Source organism: Palaemon carinicauda, chromosome 1 (genome assembly GCF_036898095.1).
Source record: "Palaemon carinicauda isolate YSFRI2023 chromosome 1, ASM3689809v2, whole genome shotgun sequence".
In the NCBI taxonomy this organism is placed as follows: domain Eukaryota; kingdom Metazoa; phylum Arthropoda; class Malacostraca; order Decapoda; family Palaemonidae; genus Palaemon; species Palaemon carinicauda.
Window position 1 is genome coordinate 166,837,730 of NC_090725.1, and position 16,845 is coordinate 166,854,574.

The following is a 16,845-nucleotide window of genomic DNA, read 5'->3' on the forward strand; positions in this document are numbered from 1 at the left end:
TTCACATCGGTTTTAACTTGACAATTCCATTAAAAGCACTGGTCATATCGCATCTATTGAATGCATGCAGACCAAGGAAAGCAGACCAAGGAGAGCGCCACAGCAAGTTGGTGTGAACCCTTTCAATAGTTCTGTGACATCTATGAATCGCCTTCTATTCCCAGTGCCAGTATCAAAAAGGAGTTGCACACCTAAGTTTGGAGCATAATACAGAAGTATGAAGAATATGTCACTGTCTGGACTTCGAACCCGAACAAATTTATATCCTTCATCCTTGGCATGGGTTGAATAGAGAATGACACGTGAATTAGTCTCTTCCTGGGTCGAGTCAAGAGATTCAATTTGAAATGCAGTGATCTTCTCATTGTCTGCCTTGAGTTTTTATGCCTTGCCCTTACAAAGTAAGATAAGCTTCTTCTTCTTCTCTACCTTCGGTATATTCTCCTCCGTGCACCAAACCCTCAAGAGTAATTCAATGAGCTGAGTTTTATTGTCGTCATTACTCAAGAACTCTTTCCGGTTATCTGGTCGCCTTGTGTTTTCTCCACTAACCAAATGGTTTTCTCCTGAGCCAAGATTTGATCTCTCCGGGGATTTTATTGAATTGGGCATGTAAGTGTCAGTGCTGAAAATCACGCTGGATTTCCCAGATGTAGAGACAGACAAGATGTTTTGACATATCTGTTTGAATGTTTTTGGCATTTCCTTCATTGAGCGAAACAGGGCATTTCCATCTTCTACATTTATGGTATCTTTGTCAGGAGGAATAGCGGAATGCCTTGCTTTTGTCTGTCTTCAGAAGATACCCATATGATGTCTCTAGTGATGATGGCACAGGCATGAGTGAGTATCGTAGAAGTTCTTGGACATCCAATGTGGGCGTTTTGAGACTTGACCAACAACTTAAATGCGATATTCCCATGCCGTTTGTACTCCACTGTTTTGTTACTTGATGTTTTCACAAGTGGTGTCTTGCCAATGTCAGCGAAAGTCTTCAGCCTCTGTTTGGGCAATGGAGCATAGAAGTCATCATTCTTCTTCAGTCTCTCTGTTATGAATGGGTATCACGATGCTTGCTGTCTCTCTTGCTTTTGCCCCCTATATTCACCATCTGTAGCATCACCTCTAGGTACCTTGTATACTTGTAGGGAGTGCAGTTCCCTTGAACCTACAGGGTTCTAGATTTCCATCCTTCATTATCCAACTATGATCCACAGCTGGATGAGGGACCTCAGGTTTGAGATAATAGGCACGTTTCCATATCGCAACCTGATAGTTCACCTCCTGATAGTTCACCTCCTGATATGCTCATTTAAACACTTTCGGTTTACATGCCCAATTCAATAAAATCCCTGGAGAGATCAAATCTTGGCTCAGGAGAAAAACGTTTGGTTAGTGGAGAAAACACAAGGCGACCAGATAACTGGAAAGAGTTCTTGAGTAATGACAACAATAAAACTCAGCTCATTGAATTATTCCTGAGGGTTTGGTGCACGAAGGAGAATATACCGAAGGTAGAGAAGAAGAAGCTTATCTTAGTTTGTAAGGGCAAGGCGTACGAACTCCAGGCAGACAATGAGAAGATCACTGCATTTCAAATTGAATCTCTTGACTCGACCCAGGAAGAGACTGATTCACGTGTCATTCTCTATTCAACCCATGCCAAGGATGAAGGATATAAATTTGTTCGGGTTCGAAGTCCAGACAGTGACATATTCTTCATACTTCTGTATTATGCTCCAAACTTAGGTGTGCAACTCCTTTTTGATACTGGCACTGGGAATAGAAGGCGATTCATAGATGTCTCAGAACTATCGAAAGGGTTCACACCAACTTGCTGTGGCGCTCTCCTTGGTCTGCTTTCCTTGGTCTGCATGCATTCAGTAGATGTGATACGACCAGTGCTTTTAATGGAATTGCCAAGTTAAAACCGCTGCGAATTCTACAGAAATGCCCAAAGTACCAAGAAGTCTTCAGTTGCCTTGGGAAGTCATGGGAGGTAACTGATGAAATATTCCTTGCTCTTGAGGATTTCACCTGCACCATGTATTCTGCCAAAACTAAGACAAAGGAGGTTGACCAGCTTCCATACCAAATGTTCGAGTTAAAGTGCAGAGGGCAGTCGCTGGATTCAAAGAAGAATGTTGATCTTTCATCTCTTCAGGAAACAGGAGTGTCTAAATGAGCATATCAGGAGGTGAACTATCAGGTTGCGACATGGAAACGTGCCCATTATCCCAAACCTGAGGTCCCTCATCCAGCTGTGGGTCATAGTTGGATAATGAAGGATGGAAATCTAGAACCCTGTTGGTTCAAGGGAACTGCACTTCCTACAAGTATGGCTGATATACTTGAGACGATGGACAATGATGAGACTTCTGATGATGAAACCCTTGATGAAAACAATGAAACTAATGGAAATTTTGATGATGACTATGAAAGTGATGATAGTGGGTCCGACTTGGACTAAGAAAGATTCAAGTAACAAGATGGTAGATTTCAGGGTCGAAAGACTAAGGACCTCCCTTGTATCACAAGATATTTCCAATAATTGCCTTTCTATTAATTAAAAGTGGACCCAAAGGTACCCAAGTAGGCTATCAAACTTTATACCTTGCATAGGTTGAATTTTTTTTCTGTAGTCCAAAGCAACACAGTGTGAATTTTCCCAATGAGGTCTTGCATCATATGAGTAAATTGTATATTCATGTACAGTTTTATTGTATTTCATTCATGATTGTCATAACCTTCAAATAAAGCATTTCTGTTGTTGATTTATGTGACTTTCCCCAAATTTACTGACAGACTTGTTGAGACTGCCTTTATTGGATGCGTTGATCTCAAGAACTTGGGTGAGGACACAAATATTATCTCTCTTATTGCATTCATGAAGGAGTTATAGCCAAGTCAAAATTACAACGTCCAGAGGGGCGGCCATCTTGAATTTCAGCATGATGTAATTAGTTGACATTATTGAGAATGATTTTTTTTTATTTCTCTGAACCCCCAACATGGGAAAACACAACAAATTAATTTCCGTAGCTCCTCTATAAGAAGAGTTATGAGCTTTATCAGTATTTACGACTTCGAGGCAAAAATACGACAAATTTGAAAATTGACCTTTTTACATATCTCATTTCCATGATTTGGCCAATAAGTACACTTAATGGGTATCATTCTATTTCTTGAGGTCTCTAGAGATGAAATAAGGAAGAAAAAGTCATCAGATATTGGTCTGGCTGGTACTGGGTTTACATTTATGGAGGTGCCTAAAATTTTCAATTGACCCCAAATTTGGTGACCATTTGACCTCCGGTGACCTAATTATTAAACATAATTGCAAATTGTCTATTTTATCTGTTAGAGAGGCCCAACGCAAACAATTTGATATGTCATTTATCTTTCTCTGACCATTTAGTCCGGAGTTATGTCTAATTAGGTTTCCCCTACCCCAAAATTGGCAGCTGCAAAATTCGATGATGTCATCAAATAAAGTGGCCGAGGAGTGGTAGTGAGTCCCTATTTTTTCAATGGGAACATTAAAAAAATGAGAATATGGATCAAATGCTACAACCTAAATGCACTTTTGTCAATTTTAAGGGGGGGTGCAAGGTGACCCCCCTCAGCCCACGGACTATCAGTTTTGCATTTTACCACACGTCTTACATATACTCATACACTGTAACGGTTTCGATTTTTCACCTATTGCACTGGTAATAAAATATCCTTTGTTTTCATGCTAGTACAAGCTTTTTATTGTTTGAATTTTTGTGACATTCTTGCTAGCAAGTCGCTGTATAAAAACTAACTAATTGTTTAATAAAGTTTAATTGCATTCACCTCGCCTCTCAGTTATAACATAACTGCTAATTCGCGAAGCATCTAGAGCATGAATCGCGGAAGCACCAAAGCAGAATATGTCCTCACGGCCATCCCTGGGGTCACTTTCCCAGAAATCTCCGATTGCCTTTGCGGCCAAAAGGATGCCCAAATAGCATTCGACACCCTCAAAGCATTCCTCCTGGAGCTGTACTCACCATTGCCAGCCGTCCGAATAGCAACACTTTCTCAGCTCTCTCAACAGCTGTTAGGAGACCAAAAAGCTCCCCAATATCAAGACCTTGCCCATGAAGGACCTGATAACTGAAGCCAACACCCTTATAAATAGCCACTTCACCACCTTCAAAACTTCTGTCAACCTCTCCACTCTTGACGTAGAGGACATATATTCAGCACTGACTGAAGCTGGCGTGAATTTGGCAAGACACAGAAGCCTGGTCCAATATGTGCCGGAGCAGATACAAAGCCACTCACCCCTCACATATGACGCCCCTCGCTCCTGCCAAATCCAACGACCTCTGCAGCCATCAACTGCCACCCATCAGTTGCAGTTCTGCTACTACCACTCCAGATTCGAGGCTGCTGCGAAGAAATGTACGGACGGTTGCCAGTGGCCAAAAAACTTTTAAGTAGGTCATCGCTTGTAGTGAGGGCCTTTTCTGCCACTAAGCTTTTCTATTTACATGATGCAGTTATGGGTGTAGAGTTTTTAGAAGACATTGGTGCTTGCCATTCCCTTCTACCATAGTCACTCGCCTGGACACGACGTTGTCAATCTAAGCCTTCTGACGTCTACCTGGTAGCTGACGACGAATCTGAAATCCCCACCTACTGGTATGAGACACTCATACTATTGATTGGGAGTGCCAAATACCATTGGGACCTACTCATTGCCACTACTTGGTGAGTATTTCTTCGCCCCATCCCTCTGCCTGGTTGATGTGTCGCATTAACGTTTAGTCAACGGAGACTCATACACCTTTTCATCACGCCCCCTCCGTCCTCACACTCCTCATCAATGCACCCACTCCCGCTTAGACCCACCTCCTCCTGTCGTACCCAGATGACTTCCCTCCAGAACTTTTCCAAATGCCCGCGTTCCAAACAAGCACAGTATCTATCACCATATCAAGATAACAATTTGCTAGATTCAGGAATCTCGTCCCAGATTATTTGTCAGTTGCTAATGGAAGAAATGAACCTTTGCTAAAAGGCCTCAAGTCGATAGTTGTTCCCCTTATACATCGTCCTAAAGGAGGATGGCTCCCTGCATCCATGTGGGGATAATAGGTGTCTGAACATGTAGGCAGAACTGGATCCCTACCCTCTCCCCGACATCACTGACATTACCTCCTATTTGCACAAAGTGAATGTGTTCGCCACTCTCGACCTCTTAAAGTTATATTTATAGGTGCCTACGAACCCAGAAGACATCCACAAGACTATCATCACCACTTCCTCCAACAATCTTCATCTTCTATGTAATGTGACGTTGTGGGAAAATTAACTCACTTCCGTCCAGACTTCCAGGACCCGGGGAAGTAACACATATCAAAATACTTACACACCTTAAGGGATGTCTTCCTGTGCACCGACATTAGTAAGCCACCACTGTCACCCTCTCAAATTTTCCCTTTCCTTATGATGCATTCCACAACGAAGCTTTCATAATTAGAATTCGTGGCAAAGACGACTTATTCTATACATGCTCAAACACTATAATGCTATTGCTTTTTTAATATTTTGCTTCCTCCCGCACTGATAATAGAAAAACCTGTTCAAGCTTGCCATAGCATGTTTCAAATTGTTTGATTTTTTATGACACTATTGCCCTCAACTGTTTGTATATAAGCTCGTTATCTTGTTTAATAAACTTTACTAGTATTTACCTTGCACAATTCTCTACCAATGAGCCATCAGTAGAGATATAAGTTCAATCAAAATCCATTGTAAATATTCCTGCTGAATTCAGGAATCTATACTGGGACTCTAAATCAACAAATTTCCACTATGATAGCTCATTGATGACAAATGATTATATATATATATATATATATATATATATATATATATATATATATATATATATATATATATATATATATATATATATATATATATATATATATATATATATATATATATATATATATATATATATATATAGTTTCAACTAGCAATAATCGCAACTCGGTTAGCCCTCATTGGTTACGATACAGCCACTGTGCATATATATATATATATATATATATATATATATATATATATATATATATATATATATATATGAATAGTCGAAATCCTACTGAGATTCCGAACAAATCTAGAAATAGTATGAAAATATGCATTTTCATATGATAAGTATCGAATTTACTAGCCTAGAATGCTAAAGCCTGTTATTACATATGTTTACTTATCAGCCTTACAATAAGTGTGCTACTAACTAAATTATATTGTTACTCATAATAAATATTACCCGTATTAAATTATTCGGTTTAGGCCTAATGCATGCTAATAATATTCAGTCATACATACCCGTCATTAGTATCAAAATGAAAAATTTTCCTGTCCCTCTTTCTTTAGTCATGTTGCACTTTGATAACAATGCATATATTGCTAATTGTCAGATTAATCCACCCCTCACGCTCATATAGATTGCTTTCCTGTTTGACTCCCTAGTGAATTTAATGCGCCTCAGATCCTGGCCTATTGTCTCATGAAACAACCTCTCTGACTTAAACTTTTCCCTTAACATGCCAGGGGGTTTTGCTCCTGGTATATTTCATCTGACAGCCCTTGAGACTCTCGTTCAGCTATTACCCTACTACATTGTTAATCGTTCGTATACACGAACCTCCCACCGACATCTAAATGGAATTCGTACCTTCTCCGAACGCCAAACTCACTGACAAAGATTATCCTTTATAATTTCCTTTTTCTGACCTCTGCCAATCCAATATTAGAAGACGCCTATAACCTGTCCTCGAGTAGAAGATTAGACACCTCTTTTCTAACTCTTTCTTAATTTGTAAACGTGCTAACATTTCAAAAACACCGGCATTTCCGTACCCTATTTTTTTCTCATCCTGTAGTTGTAATCTTAAAACTGTCCTTTCTTGGCATTCCTACCCAAATGTGTTCGCTCATTCTAAACAGGACGCCATTTTGTTTACTGTGGCCAAAAGAAACATCCAAGGGCAGACCTTGCAGTCTCACTCCTCCATAATCCAGATAAAAGATACTGCTCTCGAGAATATCTGGCCATCCAAGCCATAGACAGACCTAAACTACTGCTACCAAGACCTAAACGCTTCAACCGTAAAAGAGGACCAGTAAATCAACGGTGTGTGTGTGGAGGCGGGCAACAGTGACTCCAAATTTTGTTCTGCTATAAACATTTAGTTAACTTGTGTACAACACTATTTCACCGTCATTATGTATCTTAAACTTTGACAAATAAGAACTATTCAATATAACATTCACTGAGTGTTTCTACCACAAAAGAAGAGTAACACTCCAATTTGAAAACTCTCCAAAGGAAAATATCCCTCTGATTCCTGCATTTCTACATCTAATTACAGATTAGTCCTTCATTAACACACCTATCAAAGCTAGGAAACCAAGGGTGTAGCTTACACGTTAGAATGTACACGGTAATTCATAGGCTGATGTATATAGTGTATCCCATTTGATCTGCTGGTAAAAATTGACCTCCCCTTCTTTCCACAGGCCCTAGTGCCATTCCTACAGAGAAGTGGATTCCCTGAATAATATCCATCGTGGTGGAACCGGATTAAGCTATAGCTGCAAGAAAAATACCCAGTGCCTTAAAAAATTACAACAGAAACAAACTAAAAAATAAAATGAACAATCACTGCCAAAAATAAAACAAAAAACAAAAAACACACAGCAACAAACTCACCGCTCAAGTAGTTCCTGATCTAAAAAGACATGTAACTCAATGCCCAAAAGTTCCTGAACTAGGAAAACACCTACCTTGCCCCCCAAAAGGAGCCCCGAAGCTGCTGCCCGCATTGCCACAGGGAAAATAAGCTTGGTGAGTGGAACATAATAAAGTTTGAAAAATCCGAATCCTTTTCTTTACTATAAATTCTTTATTTCACCTTTCTCTGTCGCTCGACCTTTCTACCTTTTAACCTTACACCCTGCTATTAATTTGAAAATTAAACCATTTTTGCCTTACACTCCATTGCTTGCAATGTCCCTGTAATATTTATATAAGACATACACAGCCATAACTTATGCTCTATGCACTTGAATAAATTACACAATTTCTGTTTATCACTATTACTTGCATTGTACCAGTAACATTCACATATGGCAAAATAAAATCACAACTTTTGCTCCACTTATTTAAATAAATCCAACTTTATTATTTCACGGTCTGTTACTTTCGATGTCCCTGTAACATTTATAGAAGAAAAAACCCGAAGCTTCGCTTGCTCTATTTTCTTATATATATATATATATATATATATATATATATATATATATATATATATATATATATATATATATATATATATATATATATATATATATATATATATATATATATATATATATATATATATATATATATATATGCTCCGTTACTTGCAATGTCCCTGTAACATTTATATAACACACAAAAAAAACCCAACTTCTGCTCTACTCACTTAAATAAATCAAATATTTTTTTTGTCTTTTGCTTCCTTACTTGCATTGTCCCAGTAACATTTATGTAAGATATAGAAAATCCAAACCTCAGCTGTATACATTTAAATAAATTAACCAATTTATGTCCTGTGTTCCTTTACTTGTAATGTCTCTGCAACATTTATTATAAGGCATAAAAAACCCAGCTTTTGTTCTACTCTTCAATAAATCAACCAATTTTTGTCTTAGGCTTCGTTATTTCCGATGTACCATTAACATTTATATAAGAAATAAAAATGAAAACCCAACTTTTGCTCTACTCAAATAAATCAAAATATTTTTGTCATACGCTCTGTTACTCACAACGTCTTAGTAGCATTGATATTTAAGACAGAAAAATAAATGCCCAGCCTTTTGGCTGTATTCACTTTAATGTATCTAACTATTTTTGTTTTACAGTCTCTTACTTACAATATCTCAGTAACATTTATATAAGAAATATATAATCTCTAAAACATTTTCTCTGCTAAATGTAATGAAATAAACTCTATTGTCCCACCTTCCATTACTTTATAACGTCCCAGTGTCACAAAAATCCTTAATCGGCAGGATAGGAAATAGAATTAACCTCCGAATCTCTGTTCTACTCTACGTCTCAATCTCACTTACATTGTGCGTTAAGAATAATATTAGGATTTTAATTTTTTATGACATTGTTCGTCGAATTTACAGCCAAAGTGATAAAGACTGTTTTCCCGCCTACGAGTGAGTATAACATAATTCTTAACATAGTCAACATGCTCCAAAGAAAGTTTAATAAGTTAAGTGTGTTTGAAAAGTGCCATCCCTTTTTTAAAAATGTGAACCAACCTCCCTCTCAGTCATTTGCTCATATTCGGGACTTTCTCGTATATAAGCGTTTCTCCTCTATGATTGTAAGCACTCACAGCCAAACTTGCCTTGCTGATGACGAAAGTGCCCTACCGCACGTACTACATGCTATAACCTAACACAAACCTTAAATCTAATTACATATGAGTTCTTTGTAACCTTCCATCATTTCTTCCAGGACTTGCTGTTCAACCTTTAAAACTCAATCTAAGTTTACTCACTCTAGTAATTCTCACACGCCCAATTGCGCATTACGTGATTTGCTGTTCTAATAAAATAATCCTAAAACCCCATTTGTGATTCTCATAGCCTCAAATCGCGTATTCTGTGATTTGCTGTGCTAACCAATTAACACTATAATCGCATTGGTGATTCTTGTAGTTCCAATCAAGTATTCAGTGATTTGCTGCTCAACCCTTAAAACTCAACCAAAGTTTAAGCACCGTAGTGATTCTTGCTGCCCCAGTCACACATTCCATGATTTGCTGTTCTAACTGATAAACCCTAAAAATCACATTAGTAATCTCGCAGCTCTCAGTCACATATTCCGTGATTTGCAGTTCAAACTAGGATCTATAACTGCACAAACCCGTAACAACGGAAAATGAACAGATCCACTCCAACATGCCCTTCACGGACCCCACCACCGTCACAAACGACCATTAGCCCAAGTTTGATTATGGAGATGGAATACCTGCTCTACGGGGAAAAAATTAACCTCCTCATCTCTGAAGGCTACCCAGACCTCTGCAGCAAAACATCCCTGAATTATACAAATCGACCTGGTAGAGTTACTTATGGCTCACCCCTCTGGTGGCACAATATAGTAGTACATGCTCACCCACTGCATTCACTTAAACACATGTTTTTGTTTATGAACCAAATACCCTACCCTCAGGAAATAAGAAGTTGTTAATACCCACTGGTATTAAGAGTTGAGCCCTCATTCCGCCAGTGTTGGATCCAGCTCTCTATCCTCTAACCAATAGCCAAGCCTCGTTGACTGCACAATGGCCATGCAACTCCAGCGGCCACCAAATCCTAATAACTTTGCTCAGTCAGCTCACAGCATTAACCCAGCAACAGTCGTCCTTCCCAAGGAACTGGCCAGCTCTTTATTCTCTTAATAGCTGTCATGTCCCCTGAGTCGCCACCCAGTCCTCTGAACCCTGCCCAGTCAGTATACAGAACTGACCCGCCAATAGCCATGCAACTCCAGCTTTCTACTATCTAACAAATTTCCATGCAGCGTTGGGTGCTAACGGCCACCCAGTCATCTGAAAACTATTCAGTCTGCTCACAGCACTGAAACGACAACAGTCGTGTTGCCTTAGGCACTATTAGGTCACTATTTTCTAACCAGCCACCACTCTACATTGACTGTTTGACGGCCATTCTGTCTGAGTGGCCATTCAGTCCTCTGAATTTAGATCAGTGAGCTTACAGCACTAACAAGCCAACAGTCATGATACCTCGGCCACTGACCCACTCTCGACTATCTAACCAACCTCCATGCCGTGTTGACTGAGATTGGTCCTTCATTAACTCTGATATCTAGATGTATTTAGTGTATTCCTTTTGATTGTGGGGCGAAAATTGACCACAATTTCCATAGGCCCTTAAGTAAAAAAAAATACACTCATTAATGTATAAAAATATATGACATATTTGAACATGAAAAAAACATTTAAATGTGCAAAATTTATCATTAATCGAATGCCAAGTACGAACATACTAATAAGCTATGATGGAGAAGATAAGCTGATTTTAATTCTAAGTACAAAAATCTGAATTCAACAGGTATAAGCACAGGAGAATTGTCATTGACTTTTATCTTTCTTTGTGGCTAAGTGGTATTGTCACTGTTCTTACAAGATTCCTGGACTAGGATTCGATTCCTAGCCGGTCAGCAGCTATTTATTGCCTTTTAGTGGTTTTGCCTGGGGCTCTGATCCCAAGGTTGGTATGAGAATCAAGAAATTCATGTACAAAAATATATATATATATATATATTTATATATATATATATATATATATATATATATATATATATATATATATATATATATATATATATATATATATATATATATATATATATATATATATATATATGGCTGATTTAAATATGAAAAACACTCCTAAATAGACAAAATCTATCATTAATCGAATGCCAGGTACAAACATACCAAATACCTACGATGGTGTAGATGGGTTGATTTCAACTCTAAGTACAATAAACCTGAATTCAACAGGCATAAGTACAGAAGTACTATCATTAACTTTTTATCTTTCTTAGTGGCAAAGTAGTATTATCACTGTTGTTACAAGTTTCCAGACAATAATGAATATATACTATATATATATATATATATATATATATATATATATATATATATATATATATATATATATATATATATATATATATATATATATATATATATATATATATATATATATATATATGTATATATATACATATATATATGGGTTATTTTAATATATATATATATATATATATATATATATATATATATATATATATATTAGCATATATATATATATATATATATATATATATATATATATATATATATATATATATATATAGTATATGGCTTATTTTGATATATATATATATATATATATATATATATATATATATATATATATATATATATATATACATATATACATTAATATAAATAAAAAAAAAAATATATATATATATATATATATATATATATATATATATATATATATATATATATATATATATATATATATATATATATATATAGGTTCTAGGTAAGTTGATTCCCGGTTTTTTATTCCGGTTATTTGATTCTTGGTATTTTGATTCCTGATAAGTTGATTCCCAGTAGTTTGATTCCAACTTGTTAGCAAATAAACAATGAACTTCTGGTATTTTCTTTACAAAACCTACTGTATCTATTATGAATTTGTTTCATAAATAAATAGTTTACAGGCTTATTTACCCATATAGCAGTTCTCAGGAAATCAATTTTTTTTTTTTTTTTTTTTTTTTTTTTTTTTGGCTGTGAATCATACCGGAAAACAATACTTTTCAGTCTGTCGTTTAATTCCTTGTATTTTCGTTTCGCTGGAATACCGTGGCCACTATCAAACAGAACTTTTTTTTTAAATGGGCAAGGCTCTCTTTTCTTCTCAATGTTAAAATTAACTTCCAAATATTAGGATGAACACCTGAAACAACACTCTGTAGAGCACAGTGGTGACCTAATTATTATTGGTGCGAGGTTAATCTTGTACAGTTCTCTCACATAGATTTCATATATGCATAGGAAAAAGTGCCAATATAACATGCTTCAAAAAAGGAAACCCGTCCTTGAGGTAAGTCATCGTCGTCTGCAAGCTCGTCAAAACCATCTACCACATCATCCATTGGAGGTAGTGCCAGGGCAGAAAAATCACTAACTTTCACAGTGAATTCAGCATCTCTGTGATATCTTTCTTTAAAACCCAAATCTATAACCTTGCGATAAATACTTTGAGATAAATGGAAAAGGCAGGATGAAATAGATACATTTGGGAAAGTTTTACGTATACAGTTCATATGCACTTTTTCAAAATCCATCATGTATGCCTGGGGTTTTAAATTGGCGCATAATTCCAAAATCCTCAAGTTCCTGATTTATTGTAAAAATTAGTAACCTACTTTCATCTGCGTCGCCGCTATCAAATTTTAGGAGAACTTCACCACTGTCCAATACCGTAAACTCGTCTTGTATTATAAAACGGATTTTGAGTAAAGCGAAAAATCTATTTTTAGGTGAGAGTGCCATGTTGCCCTGATGGAAGGGTTCCTTTAGGTAGCCTTCCAAGGGATAGTTGATACAGTGATATTCCCAGAGAATTAAACAAAAGGTCTCCAGGATTCTAACTCCTGGCGCGAGTATCCATTAAAGGATATCGCATAATATCAGGGGTCGTATACTGGATACGACACATAGCAATCTTCACCCTGAATAGATTTAACTCTTTGATGAAAGGGGGAATAGTGGCGAAAGAAAGGGGTGCCGATCTAAGTACCCGGTGGACCTCCTTCCCCATTACAACTATAACTTCATTCCTTTTCTTGAAGTTAAGCAGAAATGGCCGCAGATAAAGTTTTTTTTTTTTGGTGGGGGGGGGGGGGTGTTCAGCAAAGGGAAGGTCCATCAGGAAGACGGCACTCTCACCCAAAAATAGATTTTTTGCTTTGCTCAATATCCATTTTTTGGGATAAGGCTATGTCGTTCTGATGGAAGCATACTAGAGAATTAACTTGAAATTACTATAGCTGTGGGTTTGTGTATGTGTCTTCTACCTTGAATGGATTTCCTTATCTGGTCTGCTAGACCTGTATGTGAAATTTCCACTAAACCTGGAACTGGTTTAGTACTTCCTGTCCCCGGCAGGGAAAGTGTCGACATCGACAATTAGGATTCAAGGCTTGAATTTCCGTAGAAACGGAAGGTAAAACTTATAGATTACCTTTCACATACCTTGAAGCTCTGTATCCTGATTTCAAGTTGGGCTCTTCTAGGATTTAATTAAAATTCTAGCATGTTTTATTAGTCTGCAACTAAGATAGCAGCAATAAGACGCAAATACGTTTAGTATTTTTACCTTGCAACTAGATTATCAAATGTAGTTACAATAGGGTATTAATCTGATCCAGCATTGTAAACACATCAGGGGCCATATTATCTCTTGTAGAAAAATATGTAATTTCATTATTGGAATAATGCCACTCAATGGAGATGTGAAACCAAATCTGACTGACTTGTACAGATTTTGGGAATGCATAAACACTGTGACGCAAACGTTCACTCGGCACTGGTGTTATTGGTCAGATATGCACCTATGTGGAACAGTGTGTTAATCATCGTTGTGATTTGCACTTGAGGGTAAGTGTACCCTTGCAGCTGATGCACTGGAAAGTCCCAAAGCAGTTCACTGCTCATCGCAGCGCTAGATGACGGGTTTTATAGCACTACCTGCCGCCACCACAAAATGTTTTATTTCATGTACTTGCTTCGCATAATGTTTATAAAAGACCCTGGATGATCACCATCTAGTGTATGAAAGGAGTCTTCCAAAGTTCATATGTTGAAAGAAGTTCAACGAAGAAGCAACTTTCCTTGGATAGTGACCTGCTGGTGTAATGTCAGGATCCGCTCTGCGAATAAAGTAGGTAAGCTTTGCTTTCAGTTGTCTTAGTGATAGGTTTGATCCTGAGGTTATGCCTCTGAAGAGCTGTCCTCCCTTGAAGTCTGAAGTTCTTTGAAGATAGACCTTAAGCCTCAAGACACTCTACTGGGCACAGAGAGGCATCTTCCTTCAGTAGCAGATTCTCCAAGGACCCCACCTCTTGCTGGGTAGCTCATTCTTGCCAAGAAAGGCAGGATCAAGAAAGAGGTTCAGTTCTCCTGTGTCTAATAACACAATATGGCCTTCGTTTCTAGATAAGCCCACTATTTCACTAACATTAGCCCCTAGGGGTATGGCAAACAGAAAAATTACTTTCTGTGTTAGATCCTTTAGAGTACAATTCTCATTGTTTAGGTTCGAAGCATGGTGCAAGACTTTGTCCAAAGACCACGTGATGGGCTTTGGTGGGGTCACTGGCTTGAGTCTAGCGCATGCTTCTGGGATCTTATTAAAGATTTCACTAGAGAGGTCCACTCCAAAAGCATACAGAAGTGGTCTAGCCAGGGCCGACTTACATGGGGTAATCATAGTGGAAGCCAGGCCTTGTTTGTGTAGGAATATGAAGAAAGTTAGACAGAAATCTATCAATATTTCTGTCGGTTCCCTTGATTTCACAAAGGACACCAATTTCTTCCATGACGATTCCTATTGTCTCCTAGTCGAACTTGACTTATACTCTTCAATAAAGTCAACTTTATCCTTAGAGATTCTAAACCTTTTTTTCGCATCTAGGGCGAGAAAAGCGTGAGATGTAGGTTGTTGGTTCTCGAGGATGAAGCGTAGACAGTTGACTTCTTGACCAGTTGGGATAATGCTGGGTCCGGCAGAAGGAACAGCTTTAGTTTCAGTTCTAGAACTAGAGGTAACCAATTGCTTTTGGGCCACTTGAGGGCCACTACAGCTACTGTCCTTCTGAAGGATCTTAGCTTGTTGAGGACTCTTAGCAGGAGGATGGTTGGTGGAAACAGGTAAATGTGATTTCACCTGTTCCGGTCGAGGGATATGGTGTCCATCGCCTCTGCTTGAGGGTCCATCTAAGGGGCTACATAACGAGGAAGTTTCTTGTTGTTGTTCGTTGCAAAGAGGTCGGTCTGCAGTTCCGGGACTTTTTCCAAAGTGAAGGAGAATGGATCTTCGTCTAGGGACCATTCTGTCTCTATGGGCTTTCGCCTATATAGAGCGTCTGCCATCACATTGCAGAACCCTTGTAGGTGAACTGCTGATAGGTGCCATCCCTTCTTCCTTGTCAGGAGGAAGGTGACTAATATCACATCTCTGATGTAAGATGATCTCGAGCCTTGTCGAATTAGACATTTTGCTACCATCTCGTTGTTCAGGGCCAATCTAATGTGGATTGTTCTGTGAGGAGATAGTCCTTTCAACGTCAGGAAAACTGCCAGAGCTTCCAAAACGATGATATAAAAATTTTTGAACTGGTGCGACCAATTCCATTGCACTTTTTTCTCGTGAGAATGGCCCCCCAATCCTTTCGAGGAGGAGTCCGTGTGTACCTCCTCTGATGGTTGTGGTGGTTGCAGGGGAATTACATGCGCAACAGGGTCGGGGTCAGCCTTGGTTGATCTCTTTGAGCGTTTGATGCGTATCTTCTCCAGACTCCTGACGTATCTTTTAGACATACTTTTAGCACCGGGTCTGTCACTGCCGCAAACTGGAGAGAGTCCAATACTCTTTCCTGTTGGCGTCTTGAAATCCTCTTGTGACGGATTAGTCTCTTGACTGATCCCTCTATCTCTCTCCTCTTCTTGGATGGAATGGAGAGGTGGTGTGACTTTAAGTTCCATTCCTAGCAAGACATCTTGCGATTGATGTTGAAGCCCAGATGTTCCAGGATCTGCATCACCTTGTTGGCTGCCTGCAGACAAGTAGTCTTGGATGCTGCCCATACCAGTCAATCGTCTAGATATGCTAATACTCCTTCGGAGTGTAGCTGCTGGACGATTGTGTCTGCCGACTTTGCGAATATCCTTGGGGCTGTATTCAGTCTGAAGGGCATTGCTCTGAAGACACACTTCTTCTGTAGTATGTATCCTAGGTAGGAGGAGAAAGGGCGGATCAATAGAAGATGCCAGTGAGCAAGTTTTGGGTCTATTGAGACTGTGTTTGCTCCTTTTGGTAGAAGGGTCCTTATATGTTGCCAAGTAAGCATCTGAAACTTGTTGTTCTCGATGAACTTGTTGATTGTAGACATGTCTA

General features: G+C 38.2%; 1 pseudogene; it reads right to left on the bottom strand.

Moving 5' to 3' along the window:
- Window positions 1-5,946: 5,946 nt before the first annotated feature.
- LOC137659114 (U4 spliceosomal RNA) lies at window positions 5,947-6,074 on the bottom strand (annotated as a pseudogene).
- Window positions 6,075-16,845: the final 10,771 nt, after the last annotated feature.